At 38.7% G+C, this 23,632-nt stretch overlaps 1 long non-coding RNA gene across 1 annotated transcript in view; it reads right to left on the bottom strand.

The window, feature by feature from the left end:
- Window positions 1-607: 607 nt before the first annotated feature.
- The window catches only part of LOC118013164, a 67,893-nt gene continuing 44,868 nt past the window's right edge, over window positions 608-23,632 (bottom strand). The window contains exon 3 of the long non-coding RNA XR_004679942.1: window positions 608-682. This is a non-coding gene — a long non-coding RNA (uncharacterized LOC118013164). The remainder of the gene's footprint in view (window positions 683-23,632) is intronic.

The following is a 23,632-nucleotide window of genomic DNA, read 5'->3' as shown; positions in this document are numbered from 1 at the left end:
AAGTCAGGCTTAAAATGACCCAACAAGTTGTTGTTGTTGTTTTTCCCCAGCTGGTGCAAGACAGATTTCTAATGATACCTTAATATCTGAACTTAGTTCTTTATGATGGCCCTGCTACATTCTGAGAAGAGGTTGTGAAGCTTAGCTCAAGATGATCATTTAAAACATTTTGTTACAGAGATGTCTTGCAATCGTTATTTCTTCATGAGCCCTCATGTACCCATCATGTAGATTATCAACATGATTCCTTCTTTACATCATCAGGATTTTTTTTTCCATATGGAATTTCACATTTAGATCCTCATAAAGAACAAAATAAATGGGATTTTGAAAGAAAGGCAGAACATTTCCCTCAGATGTGCTCAGGTCTAGGTAATCAACGTAGCAAGTACCAAGCTGTGGGAGGAACAGGGTTAGAACAGTTAGTTGACAGTATGAGGGCCTACATGAATCCATAACATCTCAGTGTTTTTACCTCAATAATGAAATAAGAGTAGGCATCCTACTGACCTCACAGAGGGTTGTGAAGGTAAACGGACTTCAGAGCATCATAGGAATATCTTCAAAATAGTGCTTAGCAAATGACATTAAATTGCTTTACTTACCTGCTTTCCCCACCAGGCTGAAAGGTTCTCGGGGCCAGGGATTATGTCTCATGCTTCTTCACAACCCAACACATTGCCTGAAACACAGATGGTTTGATAAACAGCTGAGTGAATACATGAACCAAATGGGTTCTATATAGCAGGCTACTGAAACTCTGAAAGGGAAACAAGTGATCCCCTAAAGTAAAAGCTACCACTCCTGAGTTCTGGGTGCTGGGTGGTCAGCCAGGCTTCTTCACTTACAAAATTAAGGAACAAAAGTGAAGACAAGCAAAACAATCACTTGGTGCAGGAAAAAAGTATTAGAACTTAAATTTTTTTTCATCCAAATTTTAAAGACAAAAGTTTTGTGACATTTAATATTCTGATTGAAACATGAATCCTCTGTTGGTTATTTCATGTGAACACACGCTGGTAATTTCGGAAAGAGTGGTCATTCCTGGAGGTGTGGATGACCTCACACCTCCACAGGTTTTGAGCACATGGCTACGCATTGTAACCATCACACAGATTTATGTATCCTTTTGTCAGGTTTCCTGAAATTAATCCTCCAAAAATGGACAATTAGCTTTAAAGTAACTTTGTAAAGAAACTATACGTTAAAAGTAATTCCTAATAATGCATATGAAAGCAGGTAAGAATTGATGCTCTTTTTGTCCTAAAATGAGTTTTTTGTCAGCCCACGTTATGAAATGAAGACAATAAATATCTAAACACTCTATAAAGAAGTTAAATAAAAAGGTTCTAAAGTACCTAGGGCACCATTAGAAATAGAAATTTACACTCACTAGTATTAAATTATGTACCATTAATATATAAAACTTATTAATTTAAAAATATTATTCATCTATATTTTGATTGTATTATATATTTCATGCATTTATAATATATGTAATATACTGGTACAATATAATTTTTAGAGTAGTGGTACTAACAATTTAAAGATTATATATGTTAGGACCATGTAAAGTGTTTTGGTTTTTTTTTTAATTAAAGATTATATATGTTAGGACCATGTAAAGTGTTTTGGTTTTTTTTTTTAAGATTTTATTTATTTGACAGAGAGAGAGATAGTGAGAGCAGGAACACAAGCAGGGGGAGTGGGAGAGGGAGAAGCAGGCTTCCCACGGAGCAGGGAGCCCAATGCAGGGCTCGATCCCAGGACCCTGGGATCATGACCTTAGCCGAAGGCAGACGCTTAATGACTGAGCCACCCAGGCGCCCCTGTAAAGTGGTTTTTACCAATAGAGTTAAAAACTTTAAGACCTCTGAGAGAAAAGTGACAATAACAGCTAAGATTTACTAGTCATACTATATGACAGTATAAAATAATTTCCCCTATTATCTTAGTCCTCATGAATTTCTAAATATATTATCACTTTATTTTTTAAATATGTAAAATCTGACATATCAAGGGCTAGCATCCAAGATCTATAAAGAACTTATCAACTCAACACCCAAAAAATAAATAATCCAATCAAAACTGGGCAGAAGACATGAATAGATACTTCTCAAAGAAGACATACAAATGGCCAACAGACACATGAAAAAATGCTCAACATCACTCAGCATCAGGGAAATACAAATCACAACCACAATGAGATACCACCTCACACCCGTCAGAATGGCTAAAATTAACAAGTCAGGAAATGAAAGATGTTGGTAAGGATGTGGAGAAAGGGGAACCCTCCTACACTGTTGGTGGGAATGCAAGCTGGTGCAGCCACTCTGGAAAACAGTCAGTTAAAAATAGAGTTACCATATGACCCAACAATTGCACTACTAGGGATTTACCCCAAAGATACAGATGTAGTGAAACGAAGGGCCATATGCACCCCAGTGTTCATAGCAGCAATGTCCACAATAGCCAAACTATGGAAGGAGCCAAGATGTCCTTCAACAATGAATAGATAAAGAATATATGGTTCATATATACAATGGAATATTACTTAGCCATCAGAAAGGATGAATACCTACCATTTGCACCAACATGGATGGAACTGGAGGGGATTATGCTGAGCGAAATAAGTCAATCAGAGGAAGACAGTTATCATAGGGTTTTACTCATATGTGGAATATAAGAAACAGCACGAAGGATCATAGTGGAAGGGAGGGAAAACTGAATGGGAAGCCATCAGAGAGGGAGACAAACCATGAGAGACTCTGGACTCTGGGAAACAAACTGAGGGTTGCTTAAAGCAAGTGGTTGGAGGGATGAGGTAATAAGGTGATGGGCATTAAGGAGGGCAGTGATGTGATGAGCACTGGGTGTTATACACAACTGATGAATTATTGAACACTACATCTGAAACTATATGTTGGCTAACTGAATTTAAATTTAAAAATCTGATATATCACTTGTACACCTTTTAGGTAAGTTATGAATTATAATAATTAAAGTACCATTGTGAACTCACAACCTTAGAAAAAGAATACTACAAATAACCTTTAATCCACTGTTGTGCTACTCCCTTGGCCTTGAACCCCAGATGATCACCACTGTGAAATTCAGTATTGATCATCACAAAGCCATCTCTGAATCATAAATGTGTGTATCCTTTACTGCTGGGTTGAGTTTTGTGTGCTAGGATGCTGGGTGCAGTCTTCTGTGACCTGCCTTTCACTTAAGATGATGCTCCCACACTTACGTCATAGATGTGCCTCATTTACTTGCAGCGCTCTATTATGTGTGGACGTACCAAGGGATTTTTCCTTTATTTTTCTATTTTCATTTACATTCAGTACTGCTATGAACATTTTTGCACATTTTCCAGTACATCAATATGACAGTAAACTTAAGGTGTATTTTTAGTAAAAGAATGACCAGAGAGTAAGAAATGCTCATGTTCAATTTCATTAAAAAAAAAAAAAAAGTGCTCAAGTATTTTGCAAACTGGTTAGGCGAATTTCCAGTGACTAACAAAGTCAGGCGCTTTAGTTTTGCTTATTGAGTGGCATCTTGCAGTGTTCTTTATCTCATTCCTTTGCACAGTGATCAAGTTCAGTGTCTGTTCATTTATGTCTCATCAGTTCACCATAAAAACTTGACGGAGTCGTCTCTATAAATTGTACCAGTAATTATTTCTAATATTCTTTTCCTGTCTCTTTCTCTCTCTCCCCACATGCCTGGATTCATTTTAACAAATTTTGATTTTTTTTTTCTTAAGTAACATTGATTTCAATTTCACAGATTTCGGTCTTAAACTTTATTAACCTGTCCTAATTTCTCTAGGTTTATTATCCTATGTTATTCTTATAGAAATGACTTCATTTGACAGGCAGAAAAGATGTCCTAGTTTATGATGACATTTCTATGAAACACGTAGAACAGGTGAATCCATCGAGGCGGAAAGTACATGGGTGGCTGCCAGGGCCTGGGTGGAGGGCAGAAGGGACAGGGACTGCCTATGAGGAACGGGGTTCTCTCAGGAGTCACGGAAATGAGGAGCAGAGGGAGAATGGAGTCTGGCAAATCCAGGAAGGTGCTCTGCACCACTGAACTCCTCACTTCACAATGATTATGTCCCTGTTACATGAATTTCACCCCAACCAAAAATAAGTTAAGCCATAAGTTCATTAATTTTCAATTTTTATGTTTTCTAATATGGCCCTTAATACTATATATTTCCCCTAAAAATACTGCATTGCTTTTATCACATAAGTTTGAAATGTATTACTTTTAGTATCATACAGTTCTAAGTACTTTCAAAAATTCCTTTACGCGTTATTATTTGACCCATGCATTTAACCACAGAAACATTCTGCACACCAATAAAATGCTCAGGGATTTTCATGCAGGAGGTTCTTCAATTTCTGAAAGAACCCTATGGGATAAGTGTCATTGTGTCTGTTACGGATGCCAACATGGAAGGACCTCCTGTCTACACATATTTAAGCCCAGATGTCTTACATTGTCCAGTCCCAGAGCTCTACCTACAGCAGTTACTGAGAACCTAAATGAAAAGGAGTGTTACAGTGTGACCAGAATATGCATTTTCCTAGCATAAAACTGTAGTCCCATTACCGTAACGTAATTTTTAAATGCTATCGAAGATGCCTAAGAAACACTTCTCAGCTATGTTCTTAGATCCACTGGATTCATCTTTCCTATAACCAGTTTAAAATGTATCTAATACAGTGTAAGTGTTCAATAAATTTGCACTGAATTTATTAGGTCAGGGGAAAAGACTTAGAAATGATTTTCCACTCTGAAAACTAAATGTCGATTGTTCAGGTTTAACCGTTAAAACACGAGACCCTTAAAAACAAAAGTAAAATCAAAATTTAAAAACCCCCTCATTCACCCATTCTTCCATATTTGCAGTTCATGGGACACTCAGTTTCCTTGACAGCAGGGACTGAGAGCTTTCAGGACTCCTCAGGAGGATCCGTCTTTGACTCTCACCAGAGATCCTCTGCTGCCCACATTGCCTCTGACCACGGCCAATGACCGTCTGATCCCAAGTTTGCCTTTGCATTTACTCCTCCTGACTGCTGATTTCTTAAGTGCAAATTTTCTTAACCAGATCATTCATTTCTGTGGGTGTAAGGCAAACATCTGGAAGAACAGAACTAGGGTACTTACTTCAATAACTACATTTTTTTCTCTGTAAGAAGTTTCTAAAAGTATTGATTTTAGCTTTGGATATGGTTATGACTCATTCCTCTTCACAGCTAATACAGATATTGGATTGTTCAATGAGTGGGAAATGGACAAATTCCATATTAAGTCAACTCAGATAACATGAAGAAGAGAATCATGAAGATGGTTTTCTAAATATTCCAAATTCAGTGTAAAGCAAATACTACAAGTTAGATTAATATCTATTCAAGAAAAGTAATTTAATAAATGTTTTAGAAAAAAACTGGTTAAATTTCATTCATAACCAGGTATCTAGTTTCATTTATTTACTTTTTTATGTTTTGTTTAGTGGTAGATATACTATTCTAGTAGGAAATAAAAATGTTTTAAAAAATATTTTAATTTATTTATTTGAGAGAGAGAGAGCATAAGCAAGGGAAGGGGCAGAGGCAGAGTGAAAAGCAGACTCCCCACTGAGGAAGGAGCCCGATGCGGGACTCGATCCCAGGACCCTGAGATCATGACCTGAGCCAAAGACAGATGCTTAAGCTACTGAGCCACCCAGGCACTCCAGCAAATAAAAACGGTTTTAAAAATTGCTTTTTTGAGAAATTAATTCTTTTTTTTTTTTAAAGATTTTTTATTTATTTATTTGAGAGAGAGAGAATGAGAGACAGAGAGCATGAGAGGGAGGAGGGTCAGAGGGAGAAGCAGACTCCCTGCCGAGCAGGGAGCCTGATGCGGGACTCGATCCTGGGACTCCAGGATTATGACCTGAGCCGAAGGCAGTCGCTTAACCAACTGAGCCACCCAGGCGCCCGAGAAATTAATTCTTAACTGCAAATCTATAATTAATGTTTGCTAGTATGTAAAATAATGTTAGTAATGACTAATATTGGTTTTGCTTCTAGAACAAAGAGTAAGAAACACAGCTACTCTACTCAAGTCACTGTGTTAAACATTGCACTGTCTGGTCAATTTTTATATTCATTTATAGAAAAACTCCTTACCTGGAAATGTGTTTATTCAATACAGTCTACAGCTTAGAGAGCTTCATGTTTTGTAAACCTGTTTATTTGGTGTCACGTAATAAAGAACTATTGTTTGTAACTACTTGCTCTTTTTTCACTTGCTTTTTCCAGTGTTTGAAAATATCAGCATTGCCTATGCCCGCAAATGACAGCATATATACTGGTGATTTAATCTGAGAGCCATATACTTACAAAAGCAACTTCCAGGCACAAATGTGTCTAAAAACAAGCCCCAAATGAAGAGAACATCAATGTGCTATCAACTTTAAGGTTTGAAAAGTACCTTAGAAATGGTCAAACCAAATACTTTCCTCAATCTATAGATGAGGAAACTCGTCTGTATCATATTACTTGTATAGCCAAAGATAGGGAAATCTCAAGCAACACTCATCCTATGGCATCAAATTTTTTTTTTCTCTTTCTCTGAATGTCTTAGTTTAGATTGGGAAGGTATTTTCCCATGATAATTACAAACACTGAAAACGTAGAGTTGGAATAGAAAGAGAAGCACAATAACAACTGATACAAATTTCGTTGGCACATTGTAGAATTACATGTGATGCACACGATATATCCACAGATATTAACAAACGGATGAGAGAGAAGAGGGAAAAAGAGCTAATACATAAATGCAATTCACCAATCTGAACATTCAAGATTATAAAAGCATACTCTATACCGGTCACTACTGGTCTACAGAGGTTCTGTAAATGGATAGAGATAAGCAGTTTATGAGATACTAATATGGAAGCTATGATGAACTGACAATATGTACAGGAAATGCACTCAGCTGTGGGATCTTCCACTCATTACTTGCTAAGTATCCTAAACCTCAGGATTACTTTTTCATCTTGTAGGAAAGGAGTCTGAGATCCATTATCCACTGATGCTCCAGGGTGTTAAAAAAGTTAAGGTAAGGGCGCCTAGGTGGCTCAGTTGGTTAAGCGACTGCCTTCGGCTCAGGTCATGATCCTGGAGTCCCGGGATCGAGCCCCGCATCGGGCTCCCTGCTCGGCAGGGGGTCTGCTTCTCCCTCTCCCACTCCCCCTGCTTGTTTCCTCTCTCGCTGTGTCTCTCTGTCAAATAAATAAATAAAATCTTAAAAAAATTTTTTTTTAAAAAGGAGCTCTGCTATGTCAGGTTCTGGGAAACAACAATGAGAAAAGCATAACACCGTGCCTTAAAAATGCAGAGTTCATTGTGTGCAACAGATACCCAGACGGTTCCCGACAATATTATCGAAGTGTGCCCTAAAATCAGCGTGTACAGAGTGCTATGGGAACAGACTTTGTGTTGCCCCTCTAGAAGGTAAGGTGCTCTGTACTCAGGCATTGAGCGGTACCCTACCACACACTTGTTATTCAATAAATGTTTGAGAGCTTAACAAATCTACAAGTCTCCCTCCTGGTAAACACTGTAACAACAAAATTAGGATACATATGACAAAATATTCGCTTGGCTGAATCCAGTTTATATGTTCAAATAAACCAAACCCCGTAAAGTATCTGTAACTCCATGTCCTTGCTGAGATTATACGCAAAGAGAGTGCCTTTTGTAAAACAAAACAAAACTTATATTTAGTCGTTTGTCCCTCTTAAAACTAAATTTTAGGATTTAGCTTTTTCATTCTTTGGAAGCCTTTCAATGCTTTATAAACTGTATTTTTCAATTTGAGAGACAGAGTTAGCTGCTCCTAAGCACTGTGGTCCTTATTGACAATTGGAGGTTTTCTTTTCCCTTCTTCCCCTAGTTTTCTTTACAAGTATAAAGGTCACTCCATACAATTTTTAAGATCCTCACCCACCACAGTATTCCCTAGAGAAATGTAACTCTCACAAGCAGGATGAAGAATTCTTTACAGGTATCAGGACTCAAGCACACAGTCTTATTTTATAGATCCTGATAAAACCCTCTCTCCCTCCAGTCAAATGCCTCCCTCTCTTTCTATCCCCCTATTTTGGTGCAGGCACTCAGTCCAGCAAACACAGCAGGACATTTTCCAAGAGCAGAAGGGGGTTTTACACACAAGCTCTCTGGGATTCAATGCTTAAGGTTAGAAGCAGTTCCTTCTGAATCCTCCTCATCCTCATTATACCTTACTCTATTATTACCCTGTCCCATGCATGTGCTAAGCATTCTGCATGGATTACCCCATTTAGTTCTGACAACAACTCTAGGAAGCTGGTAAATATTTTAGACCCAAAGGGTTAAAATCACATGCAAGTCCAATGAAAAATACAAAATAGAATTGGAATTCAAACTCTCCATTTCAGCTTCAATATCAACTGCTCAATCCCTATGTTATACCAGCTCCTTACTAGATCATGGAATCTAAATCACAATGTTAAGAAAGTATCATGGACTTATGGAATAAACCTTGCTTTAGAACAATACTAGGATATTTGCTTATTTATCCCTTATGCAATATCCCTCAGGAGTCTAAACCTGATTGATGGTCACAGGAAGGCAGGAACCTCAGTTAGGCAATGCCATATGACTCCTTTCCCCTCTTATCACCCATGTTCTTTCCTGTGCTAAGCTGATTAGGGCTTTAAGAGGACTATATTAGTTAATACCATGATGAGAAAAGAGGAAAATCAACAAAAATTGTTCTAGGCTGATGAATCTAACAAAGTCCCTGCAAACTAAACCAGTCAAGGGGCGCCTGGGTGGCTCAGACGGTTAAGCATCTGCCTTCGGCTCAGGTCATGATCCCAGAGTCCTGGGATCGAGTCCCACATCGGGCTCCCTGCTGAGCAGGGAGCTTGCTTCTCCCTCTCCCTCTGCCTCTCCCCCTGTTTGTGCTTACTCTCTAATAAAAAATAAAAAAATCTTAAAAAAAAAAAAACTAAACCAATCAAGCCTATCTATAAGGTAAAAAGTGATTTAATGTTACGATGCATTCAGTTAGATACATTTTCAAACAAAAACATTCTATGAGTATTGACTCTTACACTGCATAAAGACCCAACTTTGAAAGAAAACAGAAAGTATATGTTTACCTCCTTTACATTTGCTCTGTAAATAAAAGTATAATTCTTAAAATCAAGAAAAGTCATGAAAGCAGATGTGCGGTATCTGTGTTAAGGCCAAATAAAAGAAGTGTATTTGGATGCTGTTCACTTAGTAAGTAGAATTTACAAGAACACGGGTGGTAGTGTTGAGTAGCTGAAATAGCAAAGCGAGCACACCTTTCAGGTGCCTCAATTCCAAGGTTGTTCCAAAGCATACTGCACAATTTTATCACAAACTAAGGACAAACGGTTCCCTTTTGGTGTTGTGAAGAAAATATGAATGCTTTGCTTCGTGAACAGTAAATCTTTTCCAATTACCATTCTTCTATTTTTTATTATGCAATGTTCCCTCATTAATACAAATCACATGCAAAATATTATTCTAGCTCTCTATAAAATTCTGATATAGAATGGGGTCAGATATATTTTCCTGCCTTACTTATAATATATGAGCGAGAAGAGCCAGCTCCCAGAATCTGTACATGAAAGGGATATAAGTCAAAGCAAATCTAATTGGAGGGGTATATGCTGGACCCAGAGTCCAACATCGTTAGGTGATCTGAGTTCAAGGCCTGGCTTTACCGCTTACTAGATCTGTGATTATGGATATGTAACTTCCCTTATGGGGCTCCAGAAGGGACAGATGATCTCTATGGTGTCTTACAACACTAGAATTTCACAAATTCTGAATATTTGGGGCTTGTATAATTGAGCCCTGCTTGTCAAGTTATAACCCAAGTCTATGTGTTGTGACATAGTTCCCAAATATGCTGTGTTTTCAGTAAACAAGACTGTAACTGTGAAATCTATATGGAAATCAGATTTGTGAACCAGATACTTAGCTTGTAGAACTATCCTACAGTAGATTAATAATCCTCACTGGGGAAACAACAGTAATTGGATTGGCATCTACACTTCCAGGCAGAAACGAAGCCTGCCCTGATATTACTAAGCAGAGTAATTAGGAAACCTCTAGATTTACAGAGAATCCACAATCATGTATATAGAGTACTTGAAAATGAAAAGTTTTTTAATTAGACTTGGCATTTATGATCTCCCAGCTGCTCCTTTTTATTCCCTATAAAGTGACTTGATTTTGATACCAGGAGGACAGGAGTCTATAATACAATTCTGGAAGGAAGATCTTATTTGGCTACGAACAGAATTACTAGCTTGATCAGAATAAAAGCTTCCCTAAGGCACAGCTCAAGACTCAGGTAAAAGTTTTAGCTGGGGGTGGAGGATTGGGGGCTGGGGCATGGGGGTGGGGATTCAATTTGGTTAGATCAGTGTTAATGGAGTAGAATTATTTGCACATATCGTAATAAAAGAAGGTAAATCGTGAGCATACACCATAGGAAAAAAACAGGAAAAGTGACTGTAAAATTACCAAACATAGTCCAGAATGTCAGAGGTTTTGCAGTAGTTTTAAGGAGGCTGAATCAGGCCTTAGCTAAGCACACCAATGGTTTTTGCTAGTACCTGAGCCGGTTAACAGGAGGTGGGCTGGCCAGATTAAAGACCCACATTTAGGAGACCACAAGCCACCAAAAATCGGGGGGGGGGGGAGGCAGCACAGAATCACAGCTAAAAGACATTTTATATGAGACTTCCAAAGAGAGTCAAAGGAAATTAATCCCATTTACATGGAAGAAGCAAGAAAACCAAAGGAACTATGTGAATAACTTGCAAGGAACGTTCCAAATCTATGCTCCTATACACTGTCAGTAACTGTGCGGATTGAAAGATAAGCCCTGAATTATACTGTGAAAATGGGGAGTAAAAACAGGCAGTGAATCACTGTCCTAGGTTAATGGTTCAGGACTGTTAAATGGCTAATCAAATATTTATTCAACTAACCATGCGCAAATACATAAAAAGAAATGAAAAGAAGCCCATAAAAATGTTTAAAAAGACTTATTTTGGGGGGTGCCTGGGTGGCTCAGTTGGTTAAGCGTCTGCTCGGGTCATGATCCCAGGACCCTGGGGTCTGGCTCCCTCCCCACTGAGAAGTCTGCTTCTCCTTCTCCCTCTGCCCTTTCCTCACCCCCCACTCCCATTTGTGCACTCTCAAATAAAATCTTTAAAAATAATACATTTTTTAAAAAGACTTATTTTGGAGTAATGGGAATGGGATTTTTTTCTCTATTTTCCAAGTTTTCAAACTTTCTATGGCAAGAGTTTGTAATACAAAAATATACTTTGTATCTCAAAATACGTATCAGCTAATTTCCCAAATAAAGGGGAGAACACAAGAACTGACAAATGAATAAGTCCTTTCTATTATGTTCTATGCATTATATTGGGATGAAAAATAAATGTTAAGTGAAAAAGAATGCTAAGAATAAAATCAGGCAGAATGACACTTGGGAGTTTTCTCTGGACTCTGATGCATCTCAAACAGTCTGATTTTATTGCTGAATTTCTGAATCTGAAAAAGCATACTTCATAATGATCTCTTGAAGATACACTGTATGCTCTTCACTATTCCCAGGACTTGACATTATTAATTTCACTTCATCTTTACCCATAGTGGAAGGTAGGGACTGGTACCCTGGTGTAAAGATGGAAACATCTAGATTCTAAGAGGTTAAGTCACTTGCCCGAGGCCACCCAGCCAATGAGCTGCATGGTTAAGGGTTAGGCCCACGCTCCTGGACACAAGTCTCCACTGCGTAAGGAGAGAGTAATGTTTTATCTAATCAAGATGAGCTTGTTTATGGAGAGACCTAGTTTAAGTTTCAACAATTTCTCAATTCTCTGTGGTTTGTTCTGAGTAACATGCACGCACAATGTCCAAATATGATTTTCTTTTGCAATTCAAAAATTCATATAAGTAGATGATTAGAGGTCCCAAGCAGTTTTATTCTGGGTTCTAAGCTGTATGCTTTCAAGTTTCATAGGGGTATTTACCTTCAAAGACTTCCAAAGCAGATCACTGTGGTCTAATAAAATCTTGGTGGTACCCTTAAAGTCCTTCACAGCATCCCTTTGAAGCTGAATTCAATTTCTCTATGCTTTTACAATCAAAATTGCTATTTCATTTTTTTTTCTGTTACGTCAGTGCATTGGGTTTTGGAATTACTACTTTATCAGTGTATTTTTCTGAGACATATGAAATTTTGTTCACTTAAAGCCATTTTGGGAAATGTCTATAAAGTCACTATGGATGTCAATAAAAGGTCAATTAACAATTTATTTCCTAAACCCAGCAACTGGAAGAATCTATTCATTCATAAGTGACATGACCAAAGTTACAGACTTGAACTTCTTATACTATAACGGGGACATCTGCATTTCCATCCTAACAGTAAGGCATAGGAGTTTTGGAGTCACAGAGACCTAGGATCAAATCTCAGTCCTGGAGTTTATAAAACAAGTGGACATAGGCACATTTCCTTATTTGTAGAATGGGGGCAGCATTCATTACCTTACTTATTCATTATATATTAACTGAAATTAACTTAACTTAATCTGAACTGAAATTAACTTAACTTAATCTGAACTGAATTAACTTAAATCATTATTTAAGTGATTAACTACCTGCCTGACACCCAGACTCAAGAAAGGGTCACCATCTTTGTTATTGTTATTGTCGTTATTAGTACTGCTGAAGGACTGCTATTCCATGTATACTTTTTCACATGAAATGACCCTAAGTGAAGGTTTCAGAATAAAATAGCTGTGTAAAAGGCGAAAGGTTTATGCGATCTGCGCCCCCAGCTGTCACACCTTCCTTCCACATTCCCTCAATGACTTCAAAGTATGGCTGCTTTTCTGGGGCTGGGATATCATTTGCATATGAGACAATGAGCCTGTTTTGAAACCTGTGGAAATGGTTTCCCGGCTGGGAATGGAAATTAGGAAAAGAGTATATCCTGCTCCTTTGTCAAGAGGACAAAATACCCTCCCACTCCCCAGACAGCAAAGTGTCAGGGAAAACTGTTGGGCCGGTGAGCTACATGTCAGGAAGCACCTGAGCATCAACAGAAGTGCAAAAGGGGCCACGGCAAAGTCACACGGCCGGGGGCTCCTGAGAGAGAGGGCGCATCACAGGCTGCGCGCGGAACGAGAGAACACGAGAAACGCACACGCGGACAGGGCTACGGGAGTGGAGAACTATCTCCTGGGTTGGATTCAGGACTAACTGTGTCATGTCATTAATTTCAAGTGAACCGACGAGAGCTTTCAGAGTGCAAGTACGCTTCTAAGGATGTCAGCAAAGACAGAAAAACTCTAATGATAATAAAATAACGAAGAACTGTCAGGCTCTGTGGCATATATGTGTATGTATGTTATTGCCAGTTACTGTTTATAGACAAATAGTTATTGTTTCTTGTTTACCACACTCTTGTCAGATAGATAAATGGCTCCTAGCTTTATTTTAAATGAAGAAAACAAGCTTCATAAAAATTGAAAAGGATTGTGCAGCCTCCAAAGTGAAAAGCATGGAAACTAGCATTTAAACATAATTTCTCAGGCTCCAGACCACCATCATCCCTAGAATACAACTGAGCAATGAATAAGCAGCTGGAATACTGAAGGACCCTGAAACATTCCTACCAGGGACAGAGAAAAAGACACCAAGGGAGCCTCGGCAGAACCCGAGATACGACAGGGACTGCTCTCATAATCAGCGGCTGCTACTACCTGATCACCTGCTCCTCCTGTGGACGGAATAACACGTGGTTTTCAGCCTGTCAGACCCAACACCCTTTACCGTGTTAAATATTTCATGTAATATTTTGTTTTACTTACTTTGTGCAAAAATGAAGTTAGCATATAACATAACTTAAATACCCACTTAGTTTCTTTAAAGGACAATATTATGCTCTTACTATAACTTACAGGAGAAGTAAATGAAAACCATTTAGAAAAAAAATATGCATTACATTGTATAAATTATCAGGCATGACTATCCTAGGTAAAATGATGGACTAAGCAGATTCTTGCCCCTCTAAGTAGAATCACGGGGATGTGAGAGCTTCAAAGACAGAAAGGTATGAGCGAGCCTTATTGGCATCCTAAATGCCACAAGCAGTTTGCGATCCATGAACAACACTTAACAAAACTCCAGCCCCTCAAAAAAAAAGCATGCTCTCCCTTCCAATTTGTATGGTGATTGCATCCTTGAAAATTTAGTGTATATTAAAGTCATGCAAGAAACTAAAACACTGTGCGCATACATGTAAGGTGGGATTAGGCTTTAGGCTCCGATAAAAGTGAAAACATTTTCACCTTCATGTATATCTGAATTTCAAAATTCAGCAGGTCATGCGGAAGCTCTTGGTTGGATGAAACTGTCTCAAGAAGTGCAGGACATCCAGCACCCTTGCCAAACACTCCCCCTACCTCCACTTCCACCAAGAGCACCAAGTACCAGGTGCACCCCTCATAACCATTGCCACAACCAAAAAGTCATCTATGTGTCTCCAAATCACCCCCCAGGGGACGAAAACCGTCATTAGTACTTCATAAAACAGTTCACATAGCCTTTCGATGATTTGATTAGCCTCATGTTTCATTGATCCCTAATTGAGATGGACAATGGACTCCAGAATGAGTCGGCCCTAAATGTGAACCCCAGCTCTGGAGCTCCCTGTCTTACGATCTTGGGCCAGTAGATTCACCTTTCTGGACCTAAATTCCCCACTGAGAAATGAGAATAATGCAACTGTCTCACAGAATTTCTGTGATGATTAAATAACACATAATATACTGACCGGTACAATGCCTACCGCTCCGAACGTTAGGATTATTGCTATTATTTGATATATCATTAAACATTCCAATATTTAACAACAAAACTCGGCAACTATCTTCGGTTAGCACGTCGGGGGAAGCTAGACAGAGGGTTTGGAGTCGCTTCCGGAGGTGGACTGGAGGGGTGGTCTAACCTGAAGCAGGGGTAACGAGATCGTGAATTTCGGTTCAAAAGTTACAATAAATCAACTCTGTCTATATCCCATAACTGTTTAAAAGCCAGCATATGACTGACAAAGCTTGCTAGTCACATGCCCCCTTCTCTTCAAGAAGAAAAATTAGTTTTGGAACGCAGCTGCTGTTTTTATTATGATGATGATTTTTCTTGAACTCGAACAATTTGATCGGGGATTAGAATACATTTTGAAGTAGAGAGTTATTTCCAGAAACAGCAGGATTGGACACGTAAAATCCATGAACCACGGACGAGCTTACAGACACAGGGAAATACCTAATAATTGTTAAATTGTTAAAGCCTTCAAAATAATCTGGTAAACTGTGCAATCAAATTTGCTGTTTTACTTTATAATTGGCTTTAGGATGAACACCACAGCCTTTATTTCTTCTTTTCTCATTCCTGTGAAGATTAGCATTTTTTCCATCCCAGTGGAAATTTCCATTATTTTTGTTTCGGGTCTCAATAGTAAAATAATCAATAGAAACAATAAGAAATGATTTCTTATATAAAAATAGGCAGCTAAACTAGGAGATAATGAAGAAATAACTGAAATAGTCATATCTGACTAAGTCAAACAGTTTCTAAAAATGCACTTCAGTAGAATACGCAATATATGATAAAATGATTTCCATGACAATCCAAGGTATCACAGTATTAAAATGCTTAGAAGAAATAAGCAACACAGGGTGATATTAATTTCCTAATAATTCATTTTATTGTTTTAATATGTAAAAAATTAAAGCAATCTATGATGGGGAAGTAACATTTTAGTTAAGTAAGCCATTTGGAAAACGTTTTCTTGAAAATATCTCCTAAAGGATCCCTATCTGAGATAACATAGTCACTGTAGCTCATTCACGGGAGTGAAGGGGGCAAGACTGAAGGTTTGGGGAAAATCTTAAGGATGGTACAGGACAGAAGAAGCCACACTCTGCACTTACCTCCTGAGAGTTTCTATTCAACACAGCATGCGTTCAAAACTAATTCCAATTCATCAAAAATGGGGAATTCCAATTGCAAAAAGTAATTCTTCAGCTAACTTTCATCCCTATCACATGTTATTTTATAACCAAAGGCACAGGTATGCAGGCAGAATGTGTCACGCAGCATCAGAAATGTAAAACGTACATTTCTACTTAATTTCTTTGCCTAATGCAACATTATTTGTGATTGTATGTGAAGCCTGTAGACAGAGCAGTCGTACGCTGTCAGTAAGAGACCTAATTCCCACACTACGACGTCTGCCTCAGGCTAAGGCATAATATAAAATATATTACATACTGTAAAGCTTAATAAAGCTTACCTGCCTGTCTACTTGGGGCTTTTGTTCAACCTTTGAAAACAGGAATAAAATCTATGAAAGGCATTTAAGAAGAGAAATAGGTTGTAATAAAGATCATAAGAGATTGCTTTGGAACTCACAACAACGTGAAAATTAAAATTAAAACAATTTAGCAACTAGCAATATTTTTTTTACTATAGCTTGATGCGTGATTATTTGGGCATTGCTTTCTCCAGATTTTTCTACATAAGTGAATTAATGACAAAACACAAATTTCTAATGATCTTCAAGCCGATCTTCAAATGTACTAATGTGTTTCCTAAATTATTCAATTAACATCTCCACAATTTCCTAACAGGCCTTAAAAAAGAGAAACAGAAACGCCTCTCAGTATACACGCTGCATACTTTAAAACTGAGTGAGCTGCATGAAATCCAAGAATGTTACAGAACCCAGGTTTTAGCCCCAAAGAGGAAGTCTATTCCAATTGTGCACACTGGCAGCTCAGGTAACCTAGAAAAACTGTAGCGTTTCCGTGTGTTTTATCGTTTCTGCTGCTGCAGTTGGGAACGATATATTTTCTACAACAGATTCTTAGAGCTACAAAGGAACTGTAACACTACACAGAAGAAACAAACTCTTTCATTATGAAGAATGGAACTTCTTTCACACTCTCAGCTCAAACTTGGGAGGCACAGATAAAGGACCCCGGCTAGCTCTTTGGTTCCAGAACGTGGAGACAGGAGCCCTGCTGTCTCAGCCTGACTTGACTTCTGACTAACTGCTCAGTCCAAGAGAACTCAATTAACAAATCTGGGCCTCCGTGCTTCCCATGGAGAAGGAAGAGCTTTTTTAAGAAAAGGCTTTTAAAGACCTAGACAAACTCTTTTTTTAATTTTTTCTTTGGCACTTTGTATTTATATTAATTTTTCCATGTATTTTAGATATGTAGAGAGAACGTCTCAGAACTTTATCAAAATATGAACTATCAGTTATCAATCTAGATTTTACCAAGTCAGTAACATCCCAAGGTTTTCTTTAGTTTATGACTTTTCTATCCGGCCTCCCGGAGGACAGCTTACACAAAAGCAAGCCCTCCTGGGGCGTCGGGGACACAGGTGACAAAGTATTTACTCAGTAAATTATACTAATTAGGGCGCCTGGGTGGCTCAGTCGGTTGAGCGACTGCCTTCGGCTCAGGCCATGATCCTGGAGTCCCGGGATCGAGTCCCGCATCGGGCTCCCTGCTCGGCGGGGAGTCTGCTTCTCCCTCTGACCCTCCCCCCTCTCATGTACTCTCTCTCATTCTCACTCTCTCAAATAAATAAATAAATCTTAAAAAAAATTATACTAATTAATGGGTATTGTCAAACAAATTAAAAGTCACCTTGTAGTCATCAAAAGTTTTAAACAGTCAAGTAGAATCACAGTCCTAAAATATGTGAAAAAATTATAGAGCATGATTAGAATAGGGCGACAGACGGAAGAAATAATGTCAGTTAATGATCTAAGCAAGCGAGGCTGCTGTCGAAGCTAGAGCAGGAAGAAAGTCAAGTCAGATGGGTGAGGAGCCCCCGTTTCCAACAGACACATAGTAAAGCAAAAACGGTATCCATGGCAGCACCAAGCTGAGAAGATTTGTGTCTTCCCATATTTACCATAAAAGATGATGTACGTCACAGGGCCCTCCCCGATACTCTGTATGTGACACCACAGAGTTGATCTGCTGAAGACTTTCTTTGGTAACCTGGCTCTAAGTCTGGGGGGCCCTTTTCATGGTTCCTTTAAGAAACTCAGCAAGGAGGAAAGAACATCACCTGTAACGGTAAAGCACAGCAGGAGAAGGTGGTCCCGGGAAGTCACGGTTGCATCTAACACATACTGAGCGAATCTCTTCAGGTGTGTCCCTTCTGGTCTATTTGTTGTGTTATCAAGAGTTTTAACCACAGCCACATCTCCAGCAACCATGTTGGATGGACCCCAAGAAAATGACCACTGGAGATTTTCTCTGGAATCTCAATTCCTTTCTTCTAACCCCCAACACAGCCTTTCCACACTGGTCATTCAAGTCTGCATTCATAGGCTAGAATCCCGAAAGCCCAGAAGCCCTCAGCATGGAACCCTACAAAGGACTCTGGCCGGAATCAGACCCCTCCTCCTTATACTGGCATGTTCTAGCCTGCCATGATCCTGTCAGATCAAGGCTCCATGATCACCACAATTTTAAACCTGGTAGACTCTTCAGGATCAGGACACTAGGCCGTCCAAAAAATGCTCAAAAACATCTGTCCACAAAAATGTACTGAATCCACCTTGCATCATTTCACTGCCTTGCCATCCATGTCTCCCAGTTAACTTTTGCCAGATTTTTTACCTTAAATTTTATAAAGGATCTAACTTTCACAGGTGTCATGCACGAATGAGGTCCCAGCATCCCTAAGACTCTAATCATCCTTCCCAGACTAAATGTTGGTGTCGTGACCAACACTTTGTATCTGGCCCTCACCTATGCCTATGACTTTACTATTCCCTACTAGCAACTGAAAATTATGAAGACCTTACTCTGCTACGTAAGCATCATACCCTGTTGTCTCCCTGACAGAACTCTGGGATCTAATCAGTTAAGATGGAGGAAAAAGATTTGTCTATTAAGTCTTCCAAAAACATCTCCTTGAATATTTAAGTTGGAATTCCTCATGCAATGGGGACTACCTGAAGTTAATGACTCAACAAACAATTATTGAGCCCCAAGATGGTGCCTACAATTATTTTAGACACTGAGAGTGAAAAATATGAGACTCCAACCTGGAAAAGAAAACACACACACACACACACATACATACATGAAAAGTAGATATATGACAATTACAAAAATAGTAGTGAGAACCAACTATTGGGTCAAAAGAGGACGTGCCTAATCTTCATGGTCATGGAAGACTCCAAGAGATGACAAACTGAGTTGAATCTGAAAGGAGGAGAAGAAAGAACATTCCCAGCAGAAAGGACAGTATTATTATGGATACTAAAGCAAGAGACAGCATAGAACTTATGGAAAATTCTATACAGTGTCACTGGGAACATAAAGTGTAAGAGAGAGTAAGGAATGGGGTGAAAAAGGACTAAATCATGGAGAATTATGGTCTCAAAGGGACTTAGTTACAGCAATAGCAACAGAAAAACAGAACGTATAGTTTCCCACTTGGCAGTGTTCCTTAGGCCAACAGTTAGGTTATCCATGGCCTCAAAATCCCCTCTCTGCTAACTGTTCGTTCTGGTGAGACTAAACGTTCTGGTGAGGCTATAATTTTAAATCCTGTACGTCTGTAATTACCTTTCTGTTGATTAAATTCAAGGTATGATGTACGGTCTGCTAATAATAATTACAGTGGGATATAACCTCCCCAAAGGCATGAAACAAAGTTGGATTAAGTGAACATTTTATGCAATCTATTTTACTCAGGAATGCATGACAAACCACAAGGATCCTAAAAGCTGGTCTTACAATATGCTTCTAGTCCTTCAGGAAATTCTTCCAGCTCACTGGGCTGTGAGCATCCTCACAAGTTCCTGGACCGTCATTTAGGGACTGCTGATTGCTTAGGACTATGCTCTGGAAACACAAGCTCAAGTAGATATCAGGCCAAACATATGTAAAAGTTTACTAAATATTTGAAATATTGATATGCAAGAGAAAAAGAAGACCTCTATGCTAAGTCAGCACAATGCGATGAAGTACAATGAACCAGAAGCAAACCAAGGCCAGGCAGTAGCTTTAAGTTTCACCGGAAGACCTTTACAGTGTGTAAGGATCAGAACACCCTTCTGATGCATTATTCATACTGTTAATGCACTGCTCAAGATCCCATCCTGAATTTACCCATTCTCATAAAATGGCAACTTTTGAGCCTAGAATTTAAGATCTTTATTAACCTTCTTTCTGTCAACTGGGTCCTCCCTCCAGTCTAACCAATCATTTACTTACAAAAACTCACCTAAAATGTACAATCATGCCTACATGGGCATGTGTACACACACAGCTAATTCCCACCACTTTGGCAGACTTCCTGCTCTAGAGTTCCCAGGTATCCACTTGCACAATTAACTCAGGCAAATATAAGTGCTTTCACTGAGCTTGCCTTTTCTATATGTACATGAAGTTGTATTACTGAAAGAACATAAGAAATCCTGAATTCTTTTGCCATCTTCATTTATAAATATACCCTAATTTGGGTCCTGGGAATGTTACTTTAAACGAGTTGGTCTATTTTTCACTTTCTATAAAAGAAGACTAACAGATTTCATCCATGGGAAGACTGTGATGAGGACTAGCTGGGAAATGAGCAAGAAACTGCTTACTACTAGCCTTAGAACAAATATTCAAAAAATGCTAGGTGAATAGAAAGGTACTATCTTACAGAAAATGTGTGTTCATTCAGTTGATAAGCATGTACTGAGTGTGCTTATCCTATATCAGGTACTACGCTAGATGCGAGGGATGGTGAAATAAATGGTAGGACTCCTGCCCTCAAAATAATTGACCTCTTTGGGCTCATTCACTTAAAAAAGAAAACACGCATGTATATTTATGTTGTCCACAGATAAAAGAGAGATCGGAAATAAGAATATTTTTAAAACTGTAATAGTCTCAACTCTGACCCACTGATACCGAGAACTAATATAAATTGAAAATAGTCAAGAAAAAAAATCAGAAGGTAATACTGCTTGCATTTGATTAAAATTGTTCCACTAAGGAATTGTCTATTATTGTTTGCCACAAACTGCCAGCTATTAGAAATTACAAGTCAACATAAATCTCCTCTATTGCTCTGTTCACCCTGCTTCACCCTATTCCAATGGCTACTAGGAATAACATCAAAGAATCTTCATCCTAGTGGACCATGAAATTAAAGCTCAGCAACCTGAAACAGCCAGTGGGTCTCTTCATTGGGTAAAGCCCAATCTGTGAAGTCAATAAAGAATGCAATGGGAAAGACTAATGTCTCTAGGAAAATATTTAGGTCTTGATATCAGGAGAGTCTGATGCTAGGAAGAGGTAGCAGGCCTACTCAGAGGAGAGCTGTGGGATTTTGAGTAGGTACTCAGAGAGCAGAGAAGAGAATGTCTACCCGGAGATTTCCCTGCCTTTGTTCATATTAAATAATCAAAAACAGCTCCTTCCCAGAGGAAGAAAAAAAGAAATGAAGAAAGTCTTTTGAATATGGACTCTGTACGTGTTCTGGTCATAAGGAAATCTCTTCTAATCCTCCCATGATAGTAAGAACTTGAAACTTTCATATATATGTGTAAGACCATAACATCGCTTATCATTTTCCTTTTATTTACCAATTCAATTTTACAACAATAGAGAATTGTCTAAAAATTTATTATTTATTGAGCTCTCAAAATAGGCCAAGCCCTGTTCTAATCAATGCACATGTATGGATTACTGTTTTTTAAGATTTTATTTATTTGAGAGAGAGAGTGCACACTAGTGGGGGTGGGGGGCAGAGGGAGAAGCAGACTCCCCACTGAGCAGGGAGCCTGACGTGCGACTCGATCCCAAGACCCTGGGATCATGACCTGAGCTGAACCCAATGATGTAGGCATATAATTATCTTTATTTTACCAAACGGGAAGTGAGGCACAGGGACGTTAAGTAATTGCCCTCTGGTCACACAGCTAGTCTACGAGCAAACCAGCATTTAAACCATGGTAGGCTGACTGCAGAGTTTCCACTCCTAATCACTGCATGGCACGTATCAAGCACACTACATACTAGGCTGTGTTAAGTGTCAAAGATCCACAGATGAATAATGAAGTATTTGCCCTTTAAGATATGCAGGCTAATAGCAGGAGACAATAGGTAAATTGTAAGGCGTGATAAAACGTGAAATGTGCTATCACGGCCGTATTTGCCACATCAGATGGGGCTACATGGAGAGAGCGGTTCCTTCTACCTCGCCATGGAGATAGTCAACAATCTTGAGCTAAGTCTCCCTATTAATATCCTCTAGGAGTAAGAGACAATAACATTTATTAAAAGTGCCCCGAAGTCACACATCACTCTAAGCATTTCACATGAATTAGCTCAATTAGTACTCATAAAACCGTATGAATTCACAACTATTTTCCCATTGTACAGCTGAAAAATTTGAGGCAAGAGTGTAAGAGTAACATGACCAAAGTACAAGCAGGTGTGGCCTGGAATGAAACTCAGGAGGTCTGATTCCAAAATCTGAGCTCTTAACTACCGTCCTTTTAACTGCACCTTTGGGACCAAGAGCCTATGTGCAGACTGTGTCAAACTCTAAGAGGCAACAGGGTCCTGAGAACCCCCAGGACAGCATGGTGATTAGGCAGAAGAACAGATCAAATCTCAAGTTTTGCTCTCCTTGATGCCAAACTCTATAATGGCCTAAGACAGTATTGAGAAAAAAGACCAATTATTGTTTTTCTCTACCACAGTATAGGGGAACGGACAGGCAGTCGCTAACAATCCTAAAAATAGTCATAAATGAATAGTGAGGAAGACAGTATTTATTGGGCATCTACAATGTTTCAAGTACTGTACACATTTAAACAATCTAATTTAATCCTTGCAAATAGCTATCATTATGTTATATAGAGGACATATGAAAACAATTTACAAAGGATCACAGCTAATAGATCGAGGGTTCAAATACAAGTCTATGTGACTCAGAAAAATCTTTGATTATTCCATTATACCATACTTATACTTCTTAGACATCTAAACACTGAAGGCATCAGAATAAATTCTAGAATTGTTCCCAAAAGTCTTCTGTGTTTCTAATCAGTATGAACTGAAGCAACACTTAATATATCCTGAAGCACGAAGAGATGGTGCAATCTCTCTCCCTGGGAAAGATCTGTCAGGAACAACTCAGCTTCCAGTCCCCTCATGCTCACCCTTGTAATGGACTGGATAATGGACTGGATAATCCACTGTAATGGATTACTGCACTGACCTCACAGAGGTATCTAATAATTCACAAGTCCTCAAGGTTCAAGGTTGTTTATGTATTTTGGCTAAAAGCAGTGTCTTTAAATCACTGTTTAAATCTTTGGAGTCAAGAAACATGAAATTTATTTGCATTGTTTACTTCAAATAGACCAAATCCCAAGCCATATTATAACAGGGGCAATTAAGAAAAAAGAA

This window comes from Mirounga leonina, unplaced genomic scaffold (genome assembly GCF_011800145.1).
Source record: "Mirounga leonina isolate KUSES-001 unplaced genomic scaffold, KU_Mleo_1.0 Mir_153, whole genome shotgun sequence".
Lineage (NCBI taxonomy): Eukaryota > Metazoa > Chordata > Mammalia > Carnivora > Phocidae > Mirounga > Mirounga leonina.
The sequence above is the reverse complement of the archived record's forward strand: the minus strand, read 5'-3'. Positions and strand labels throughout refer to the sequence as shown.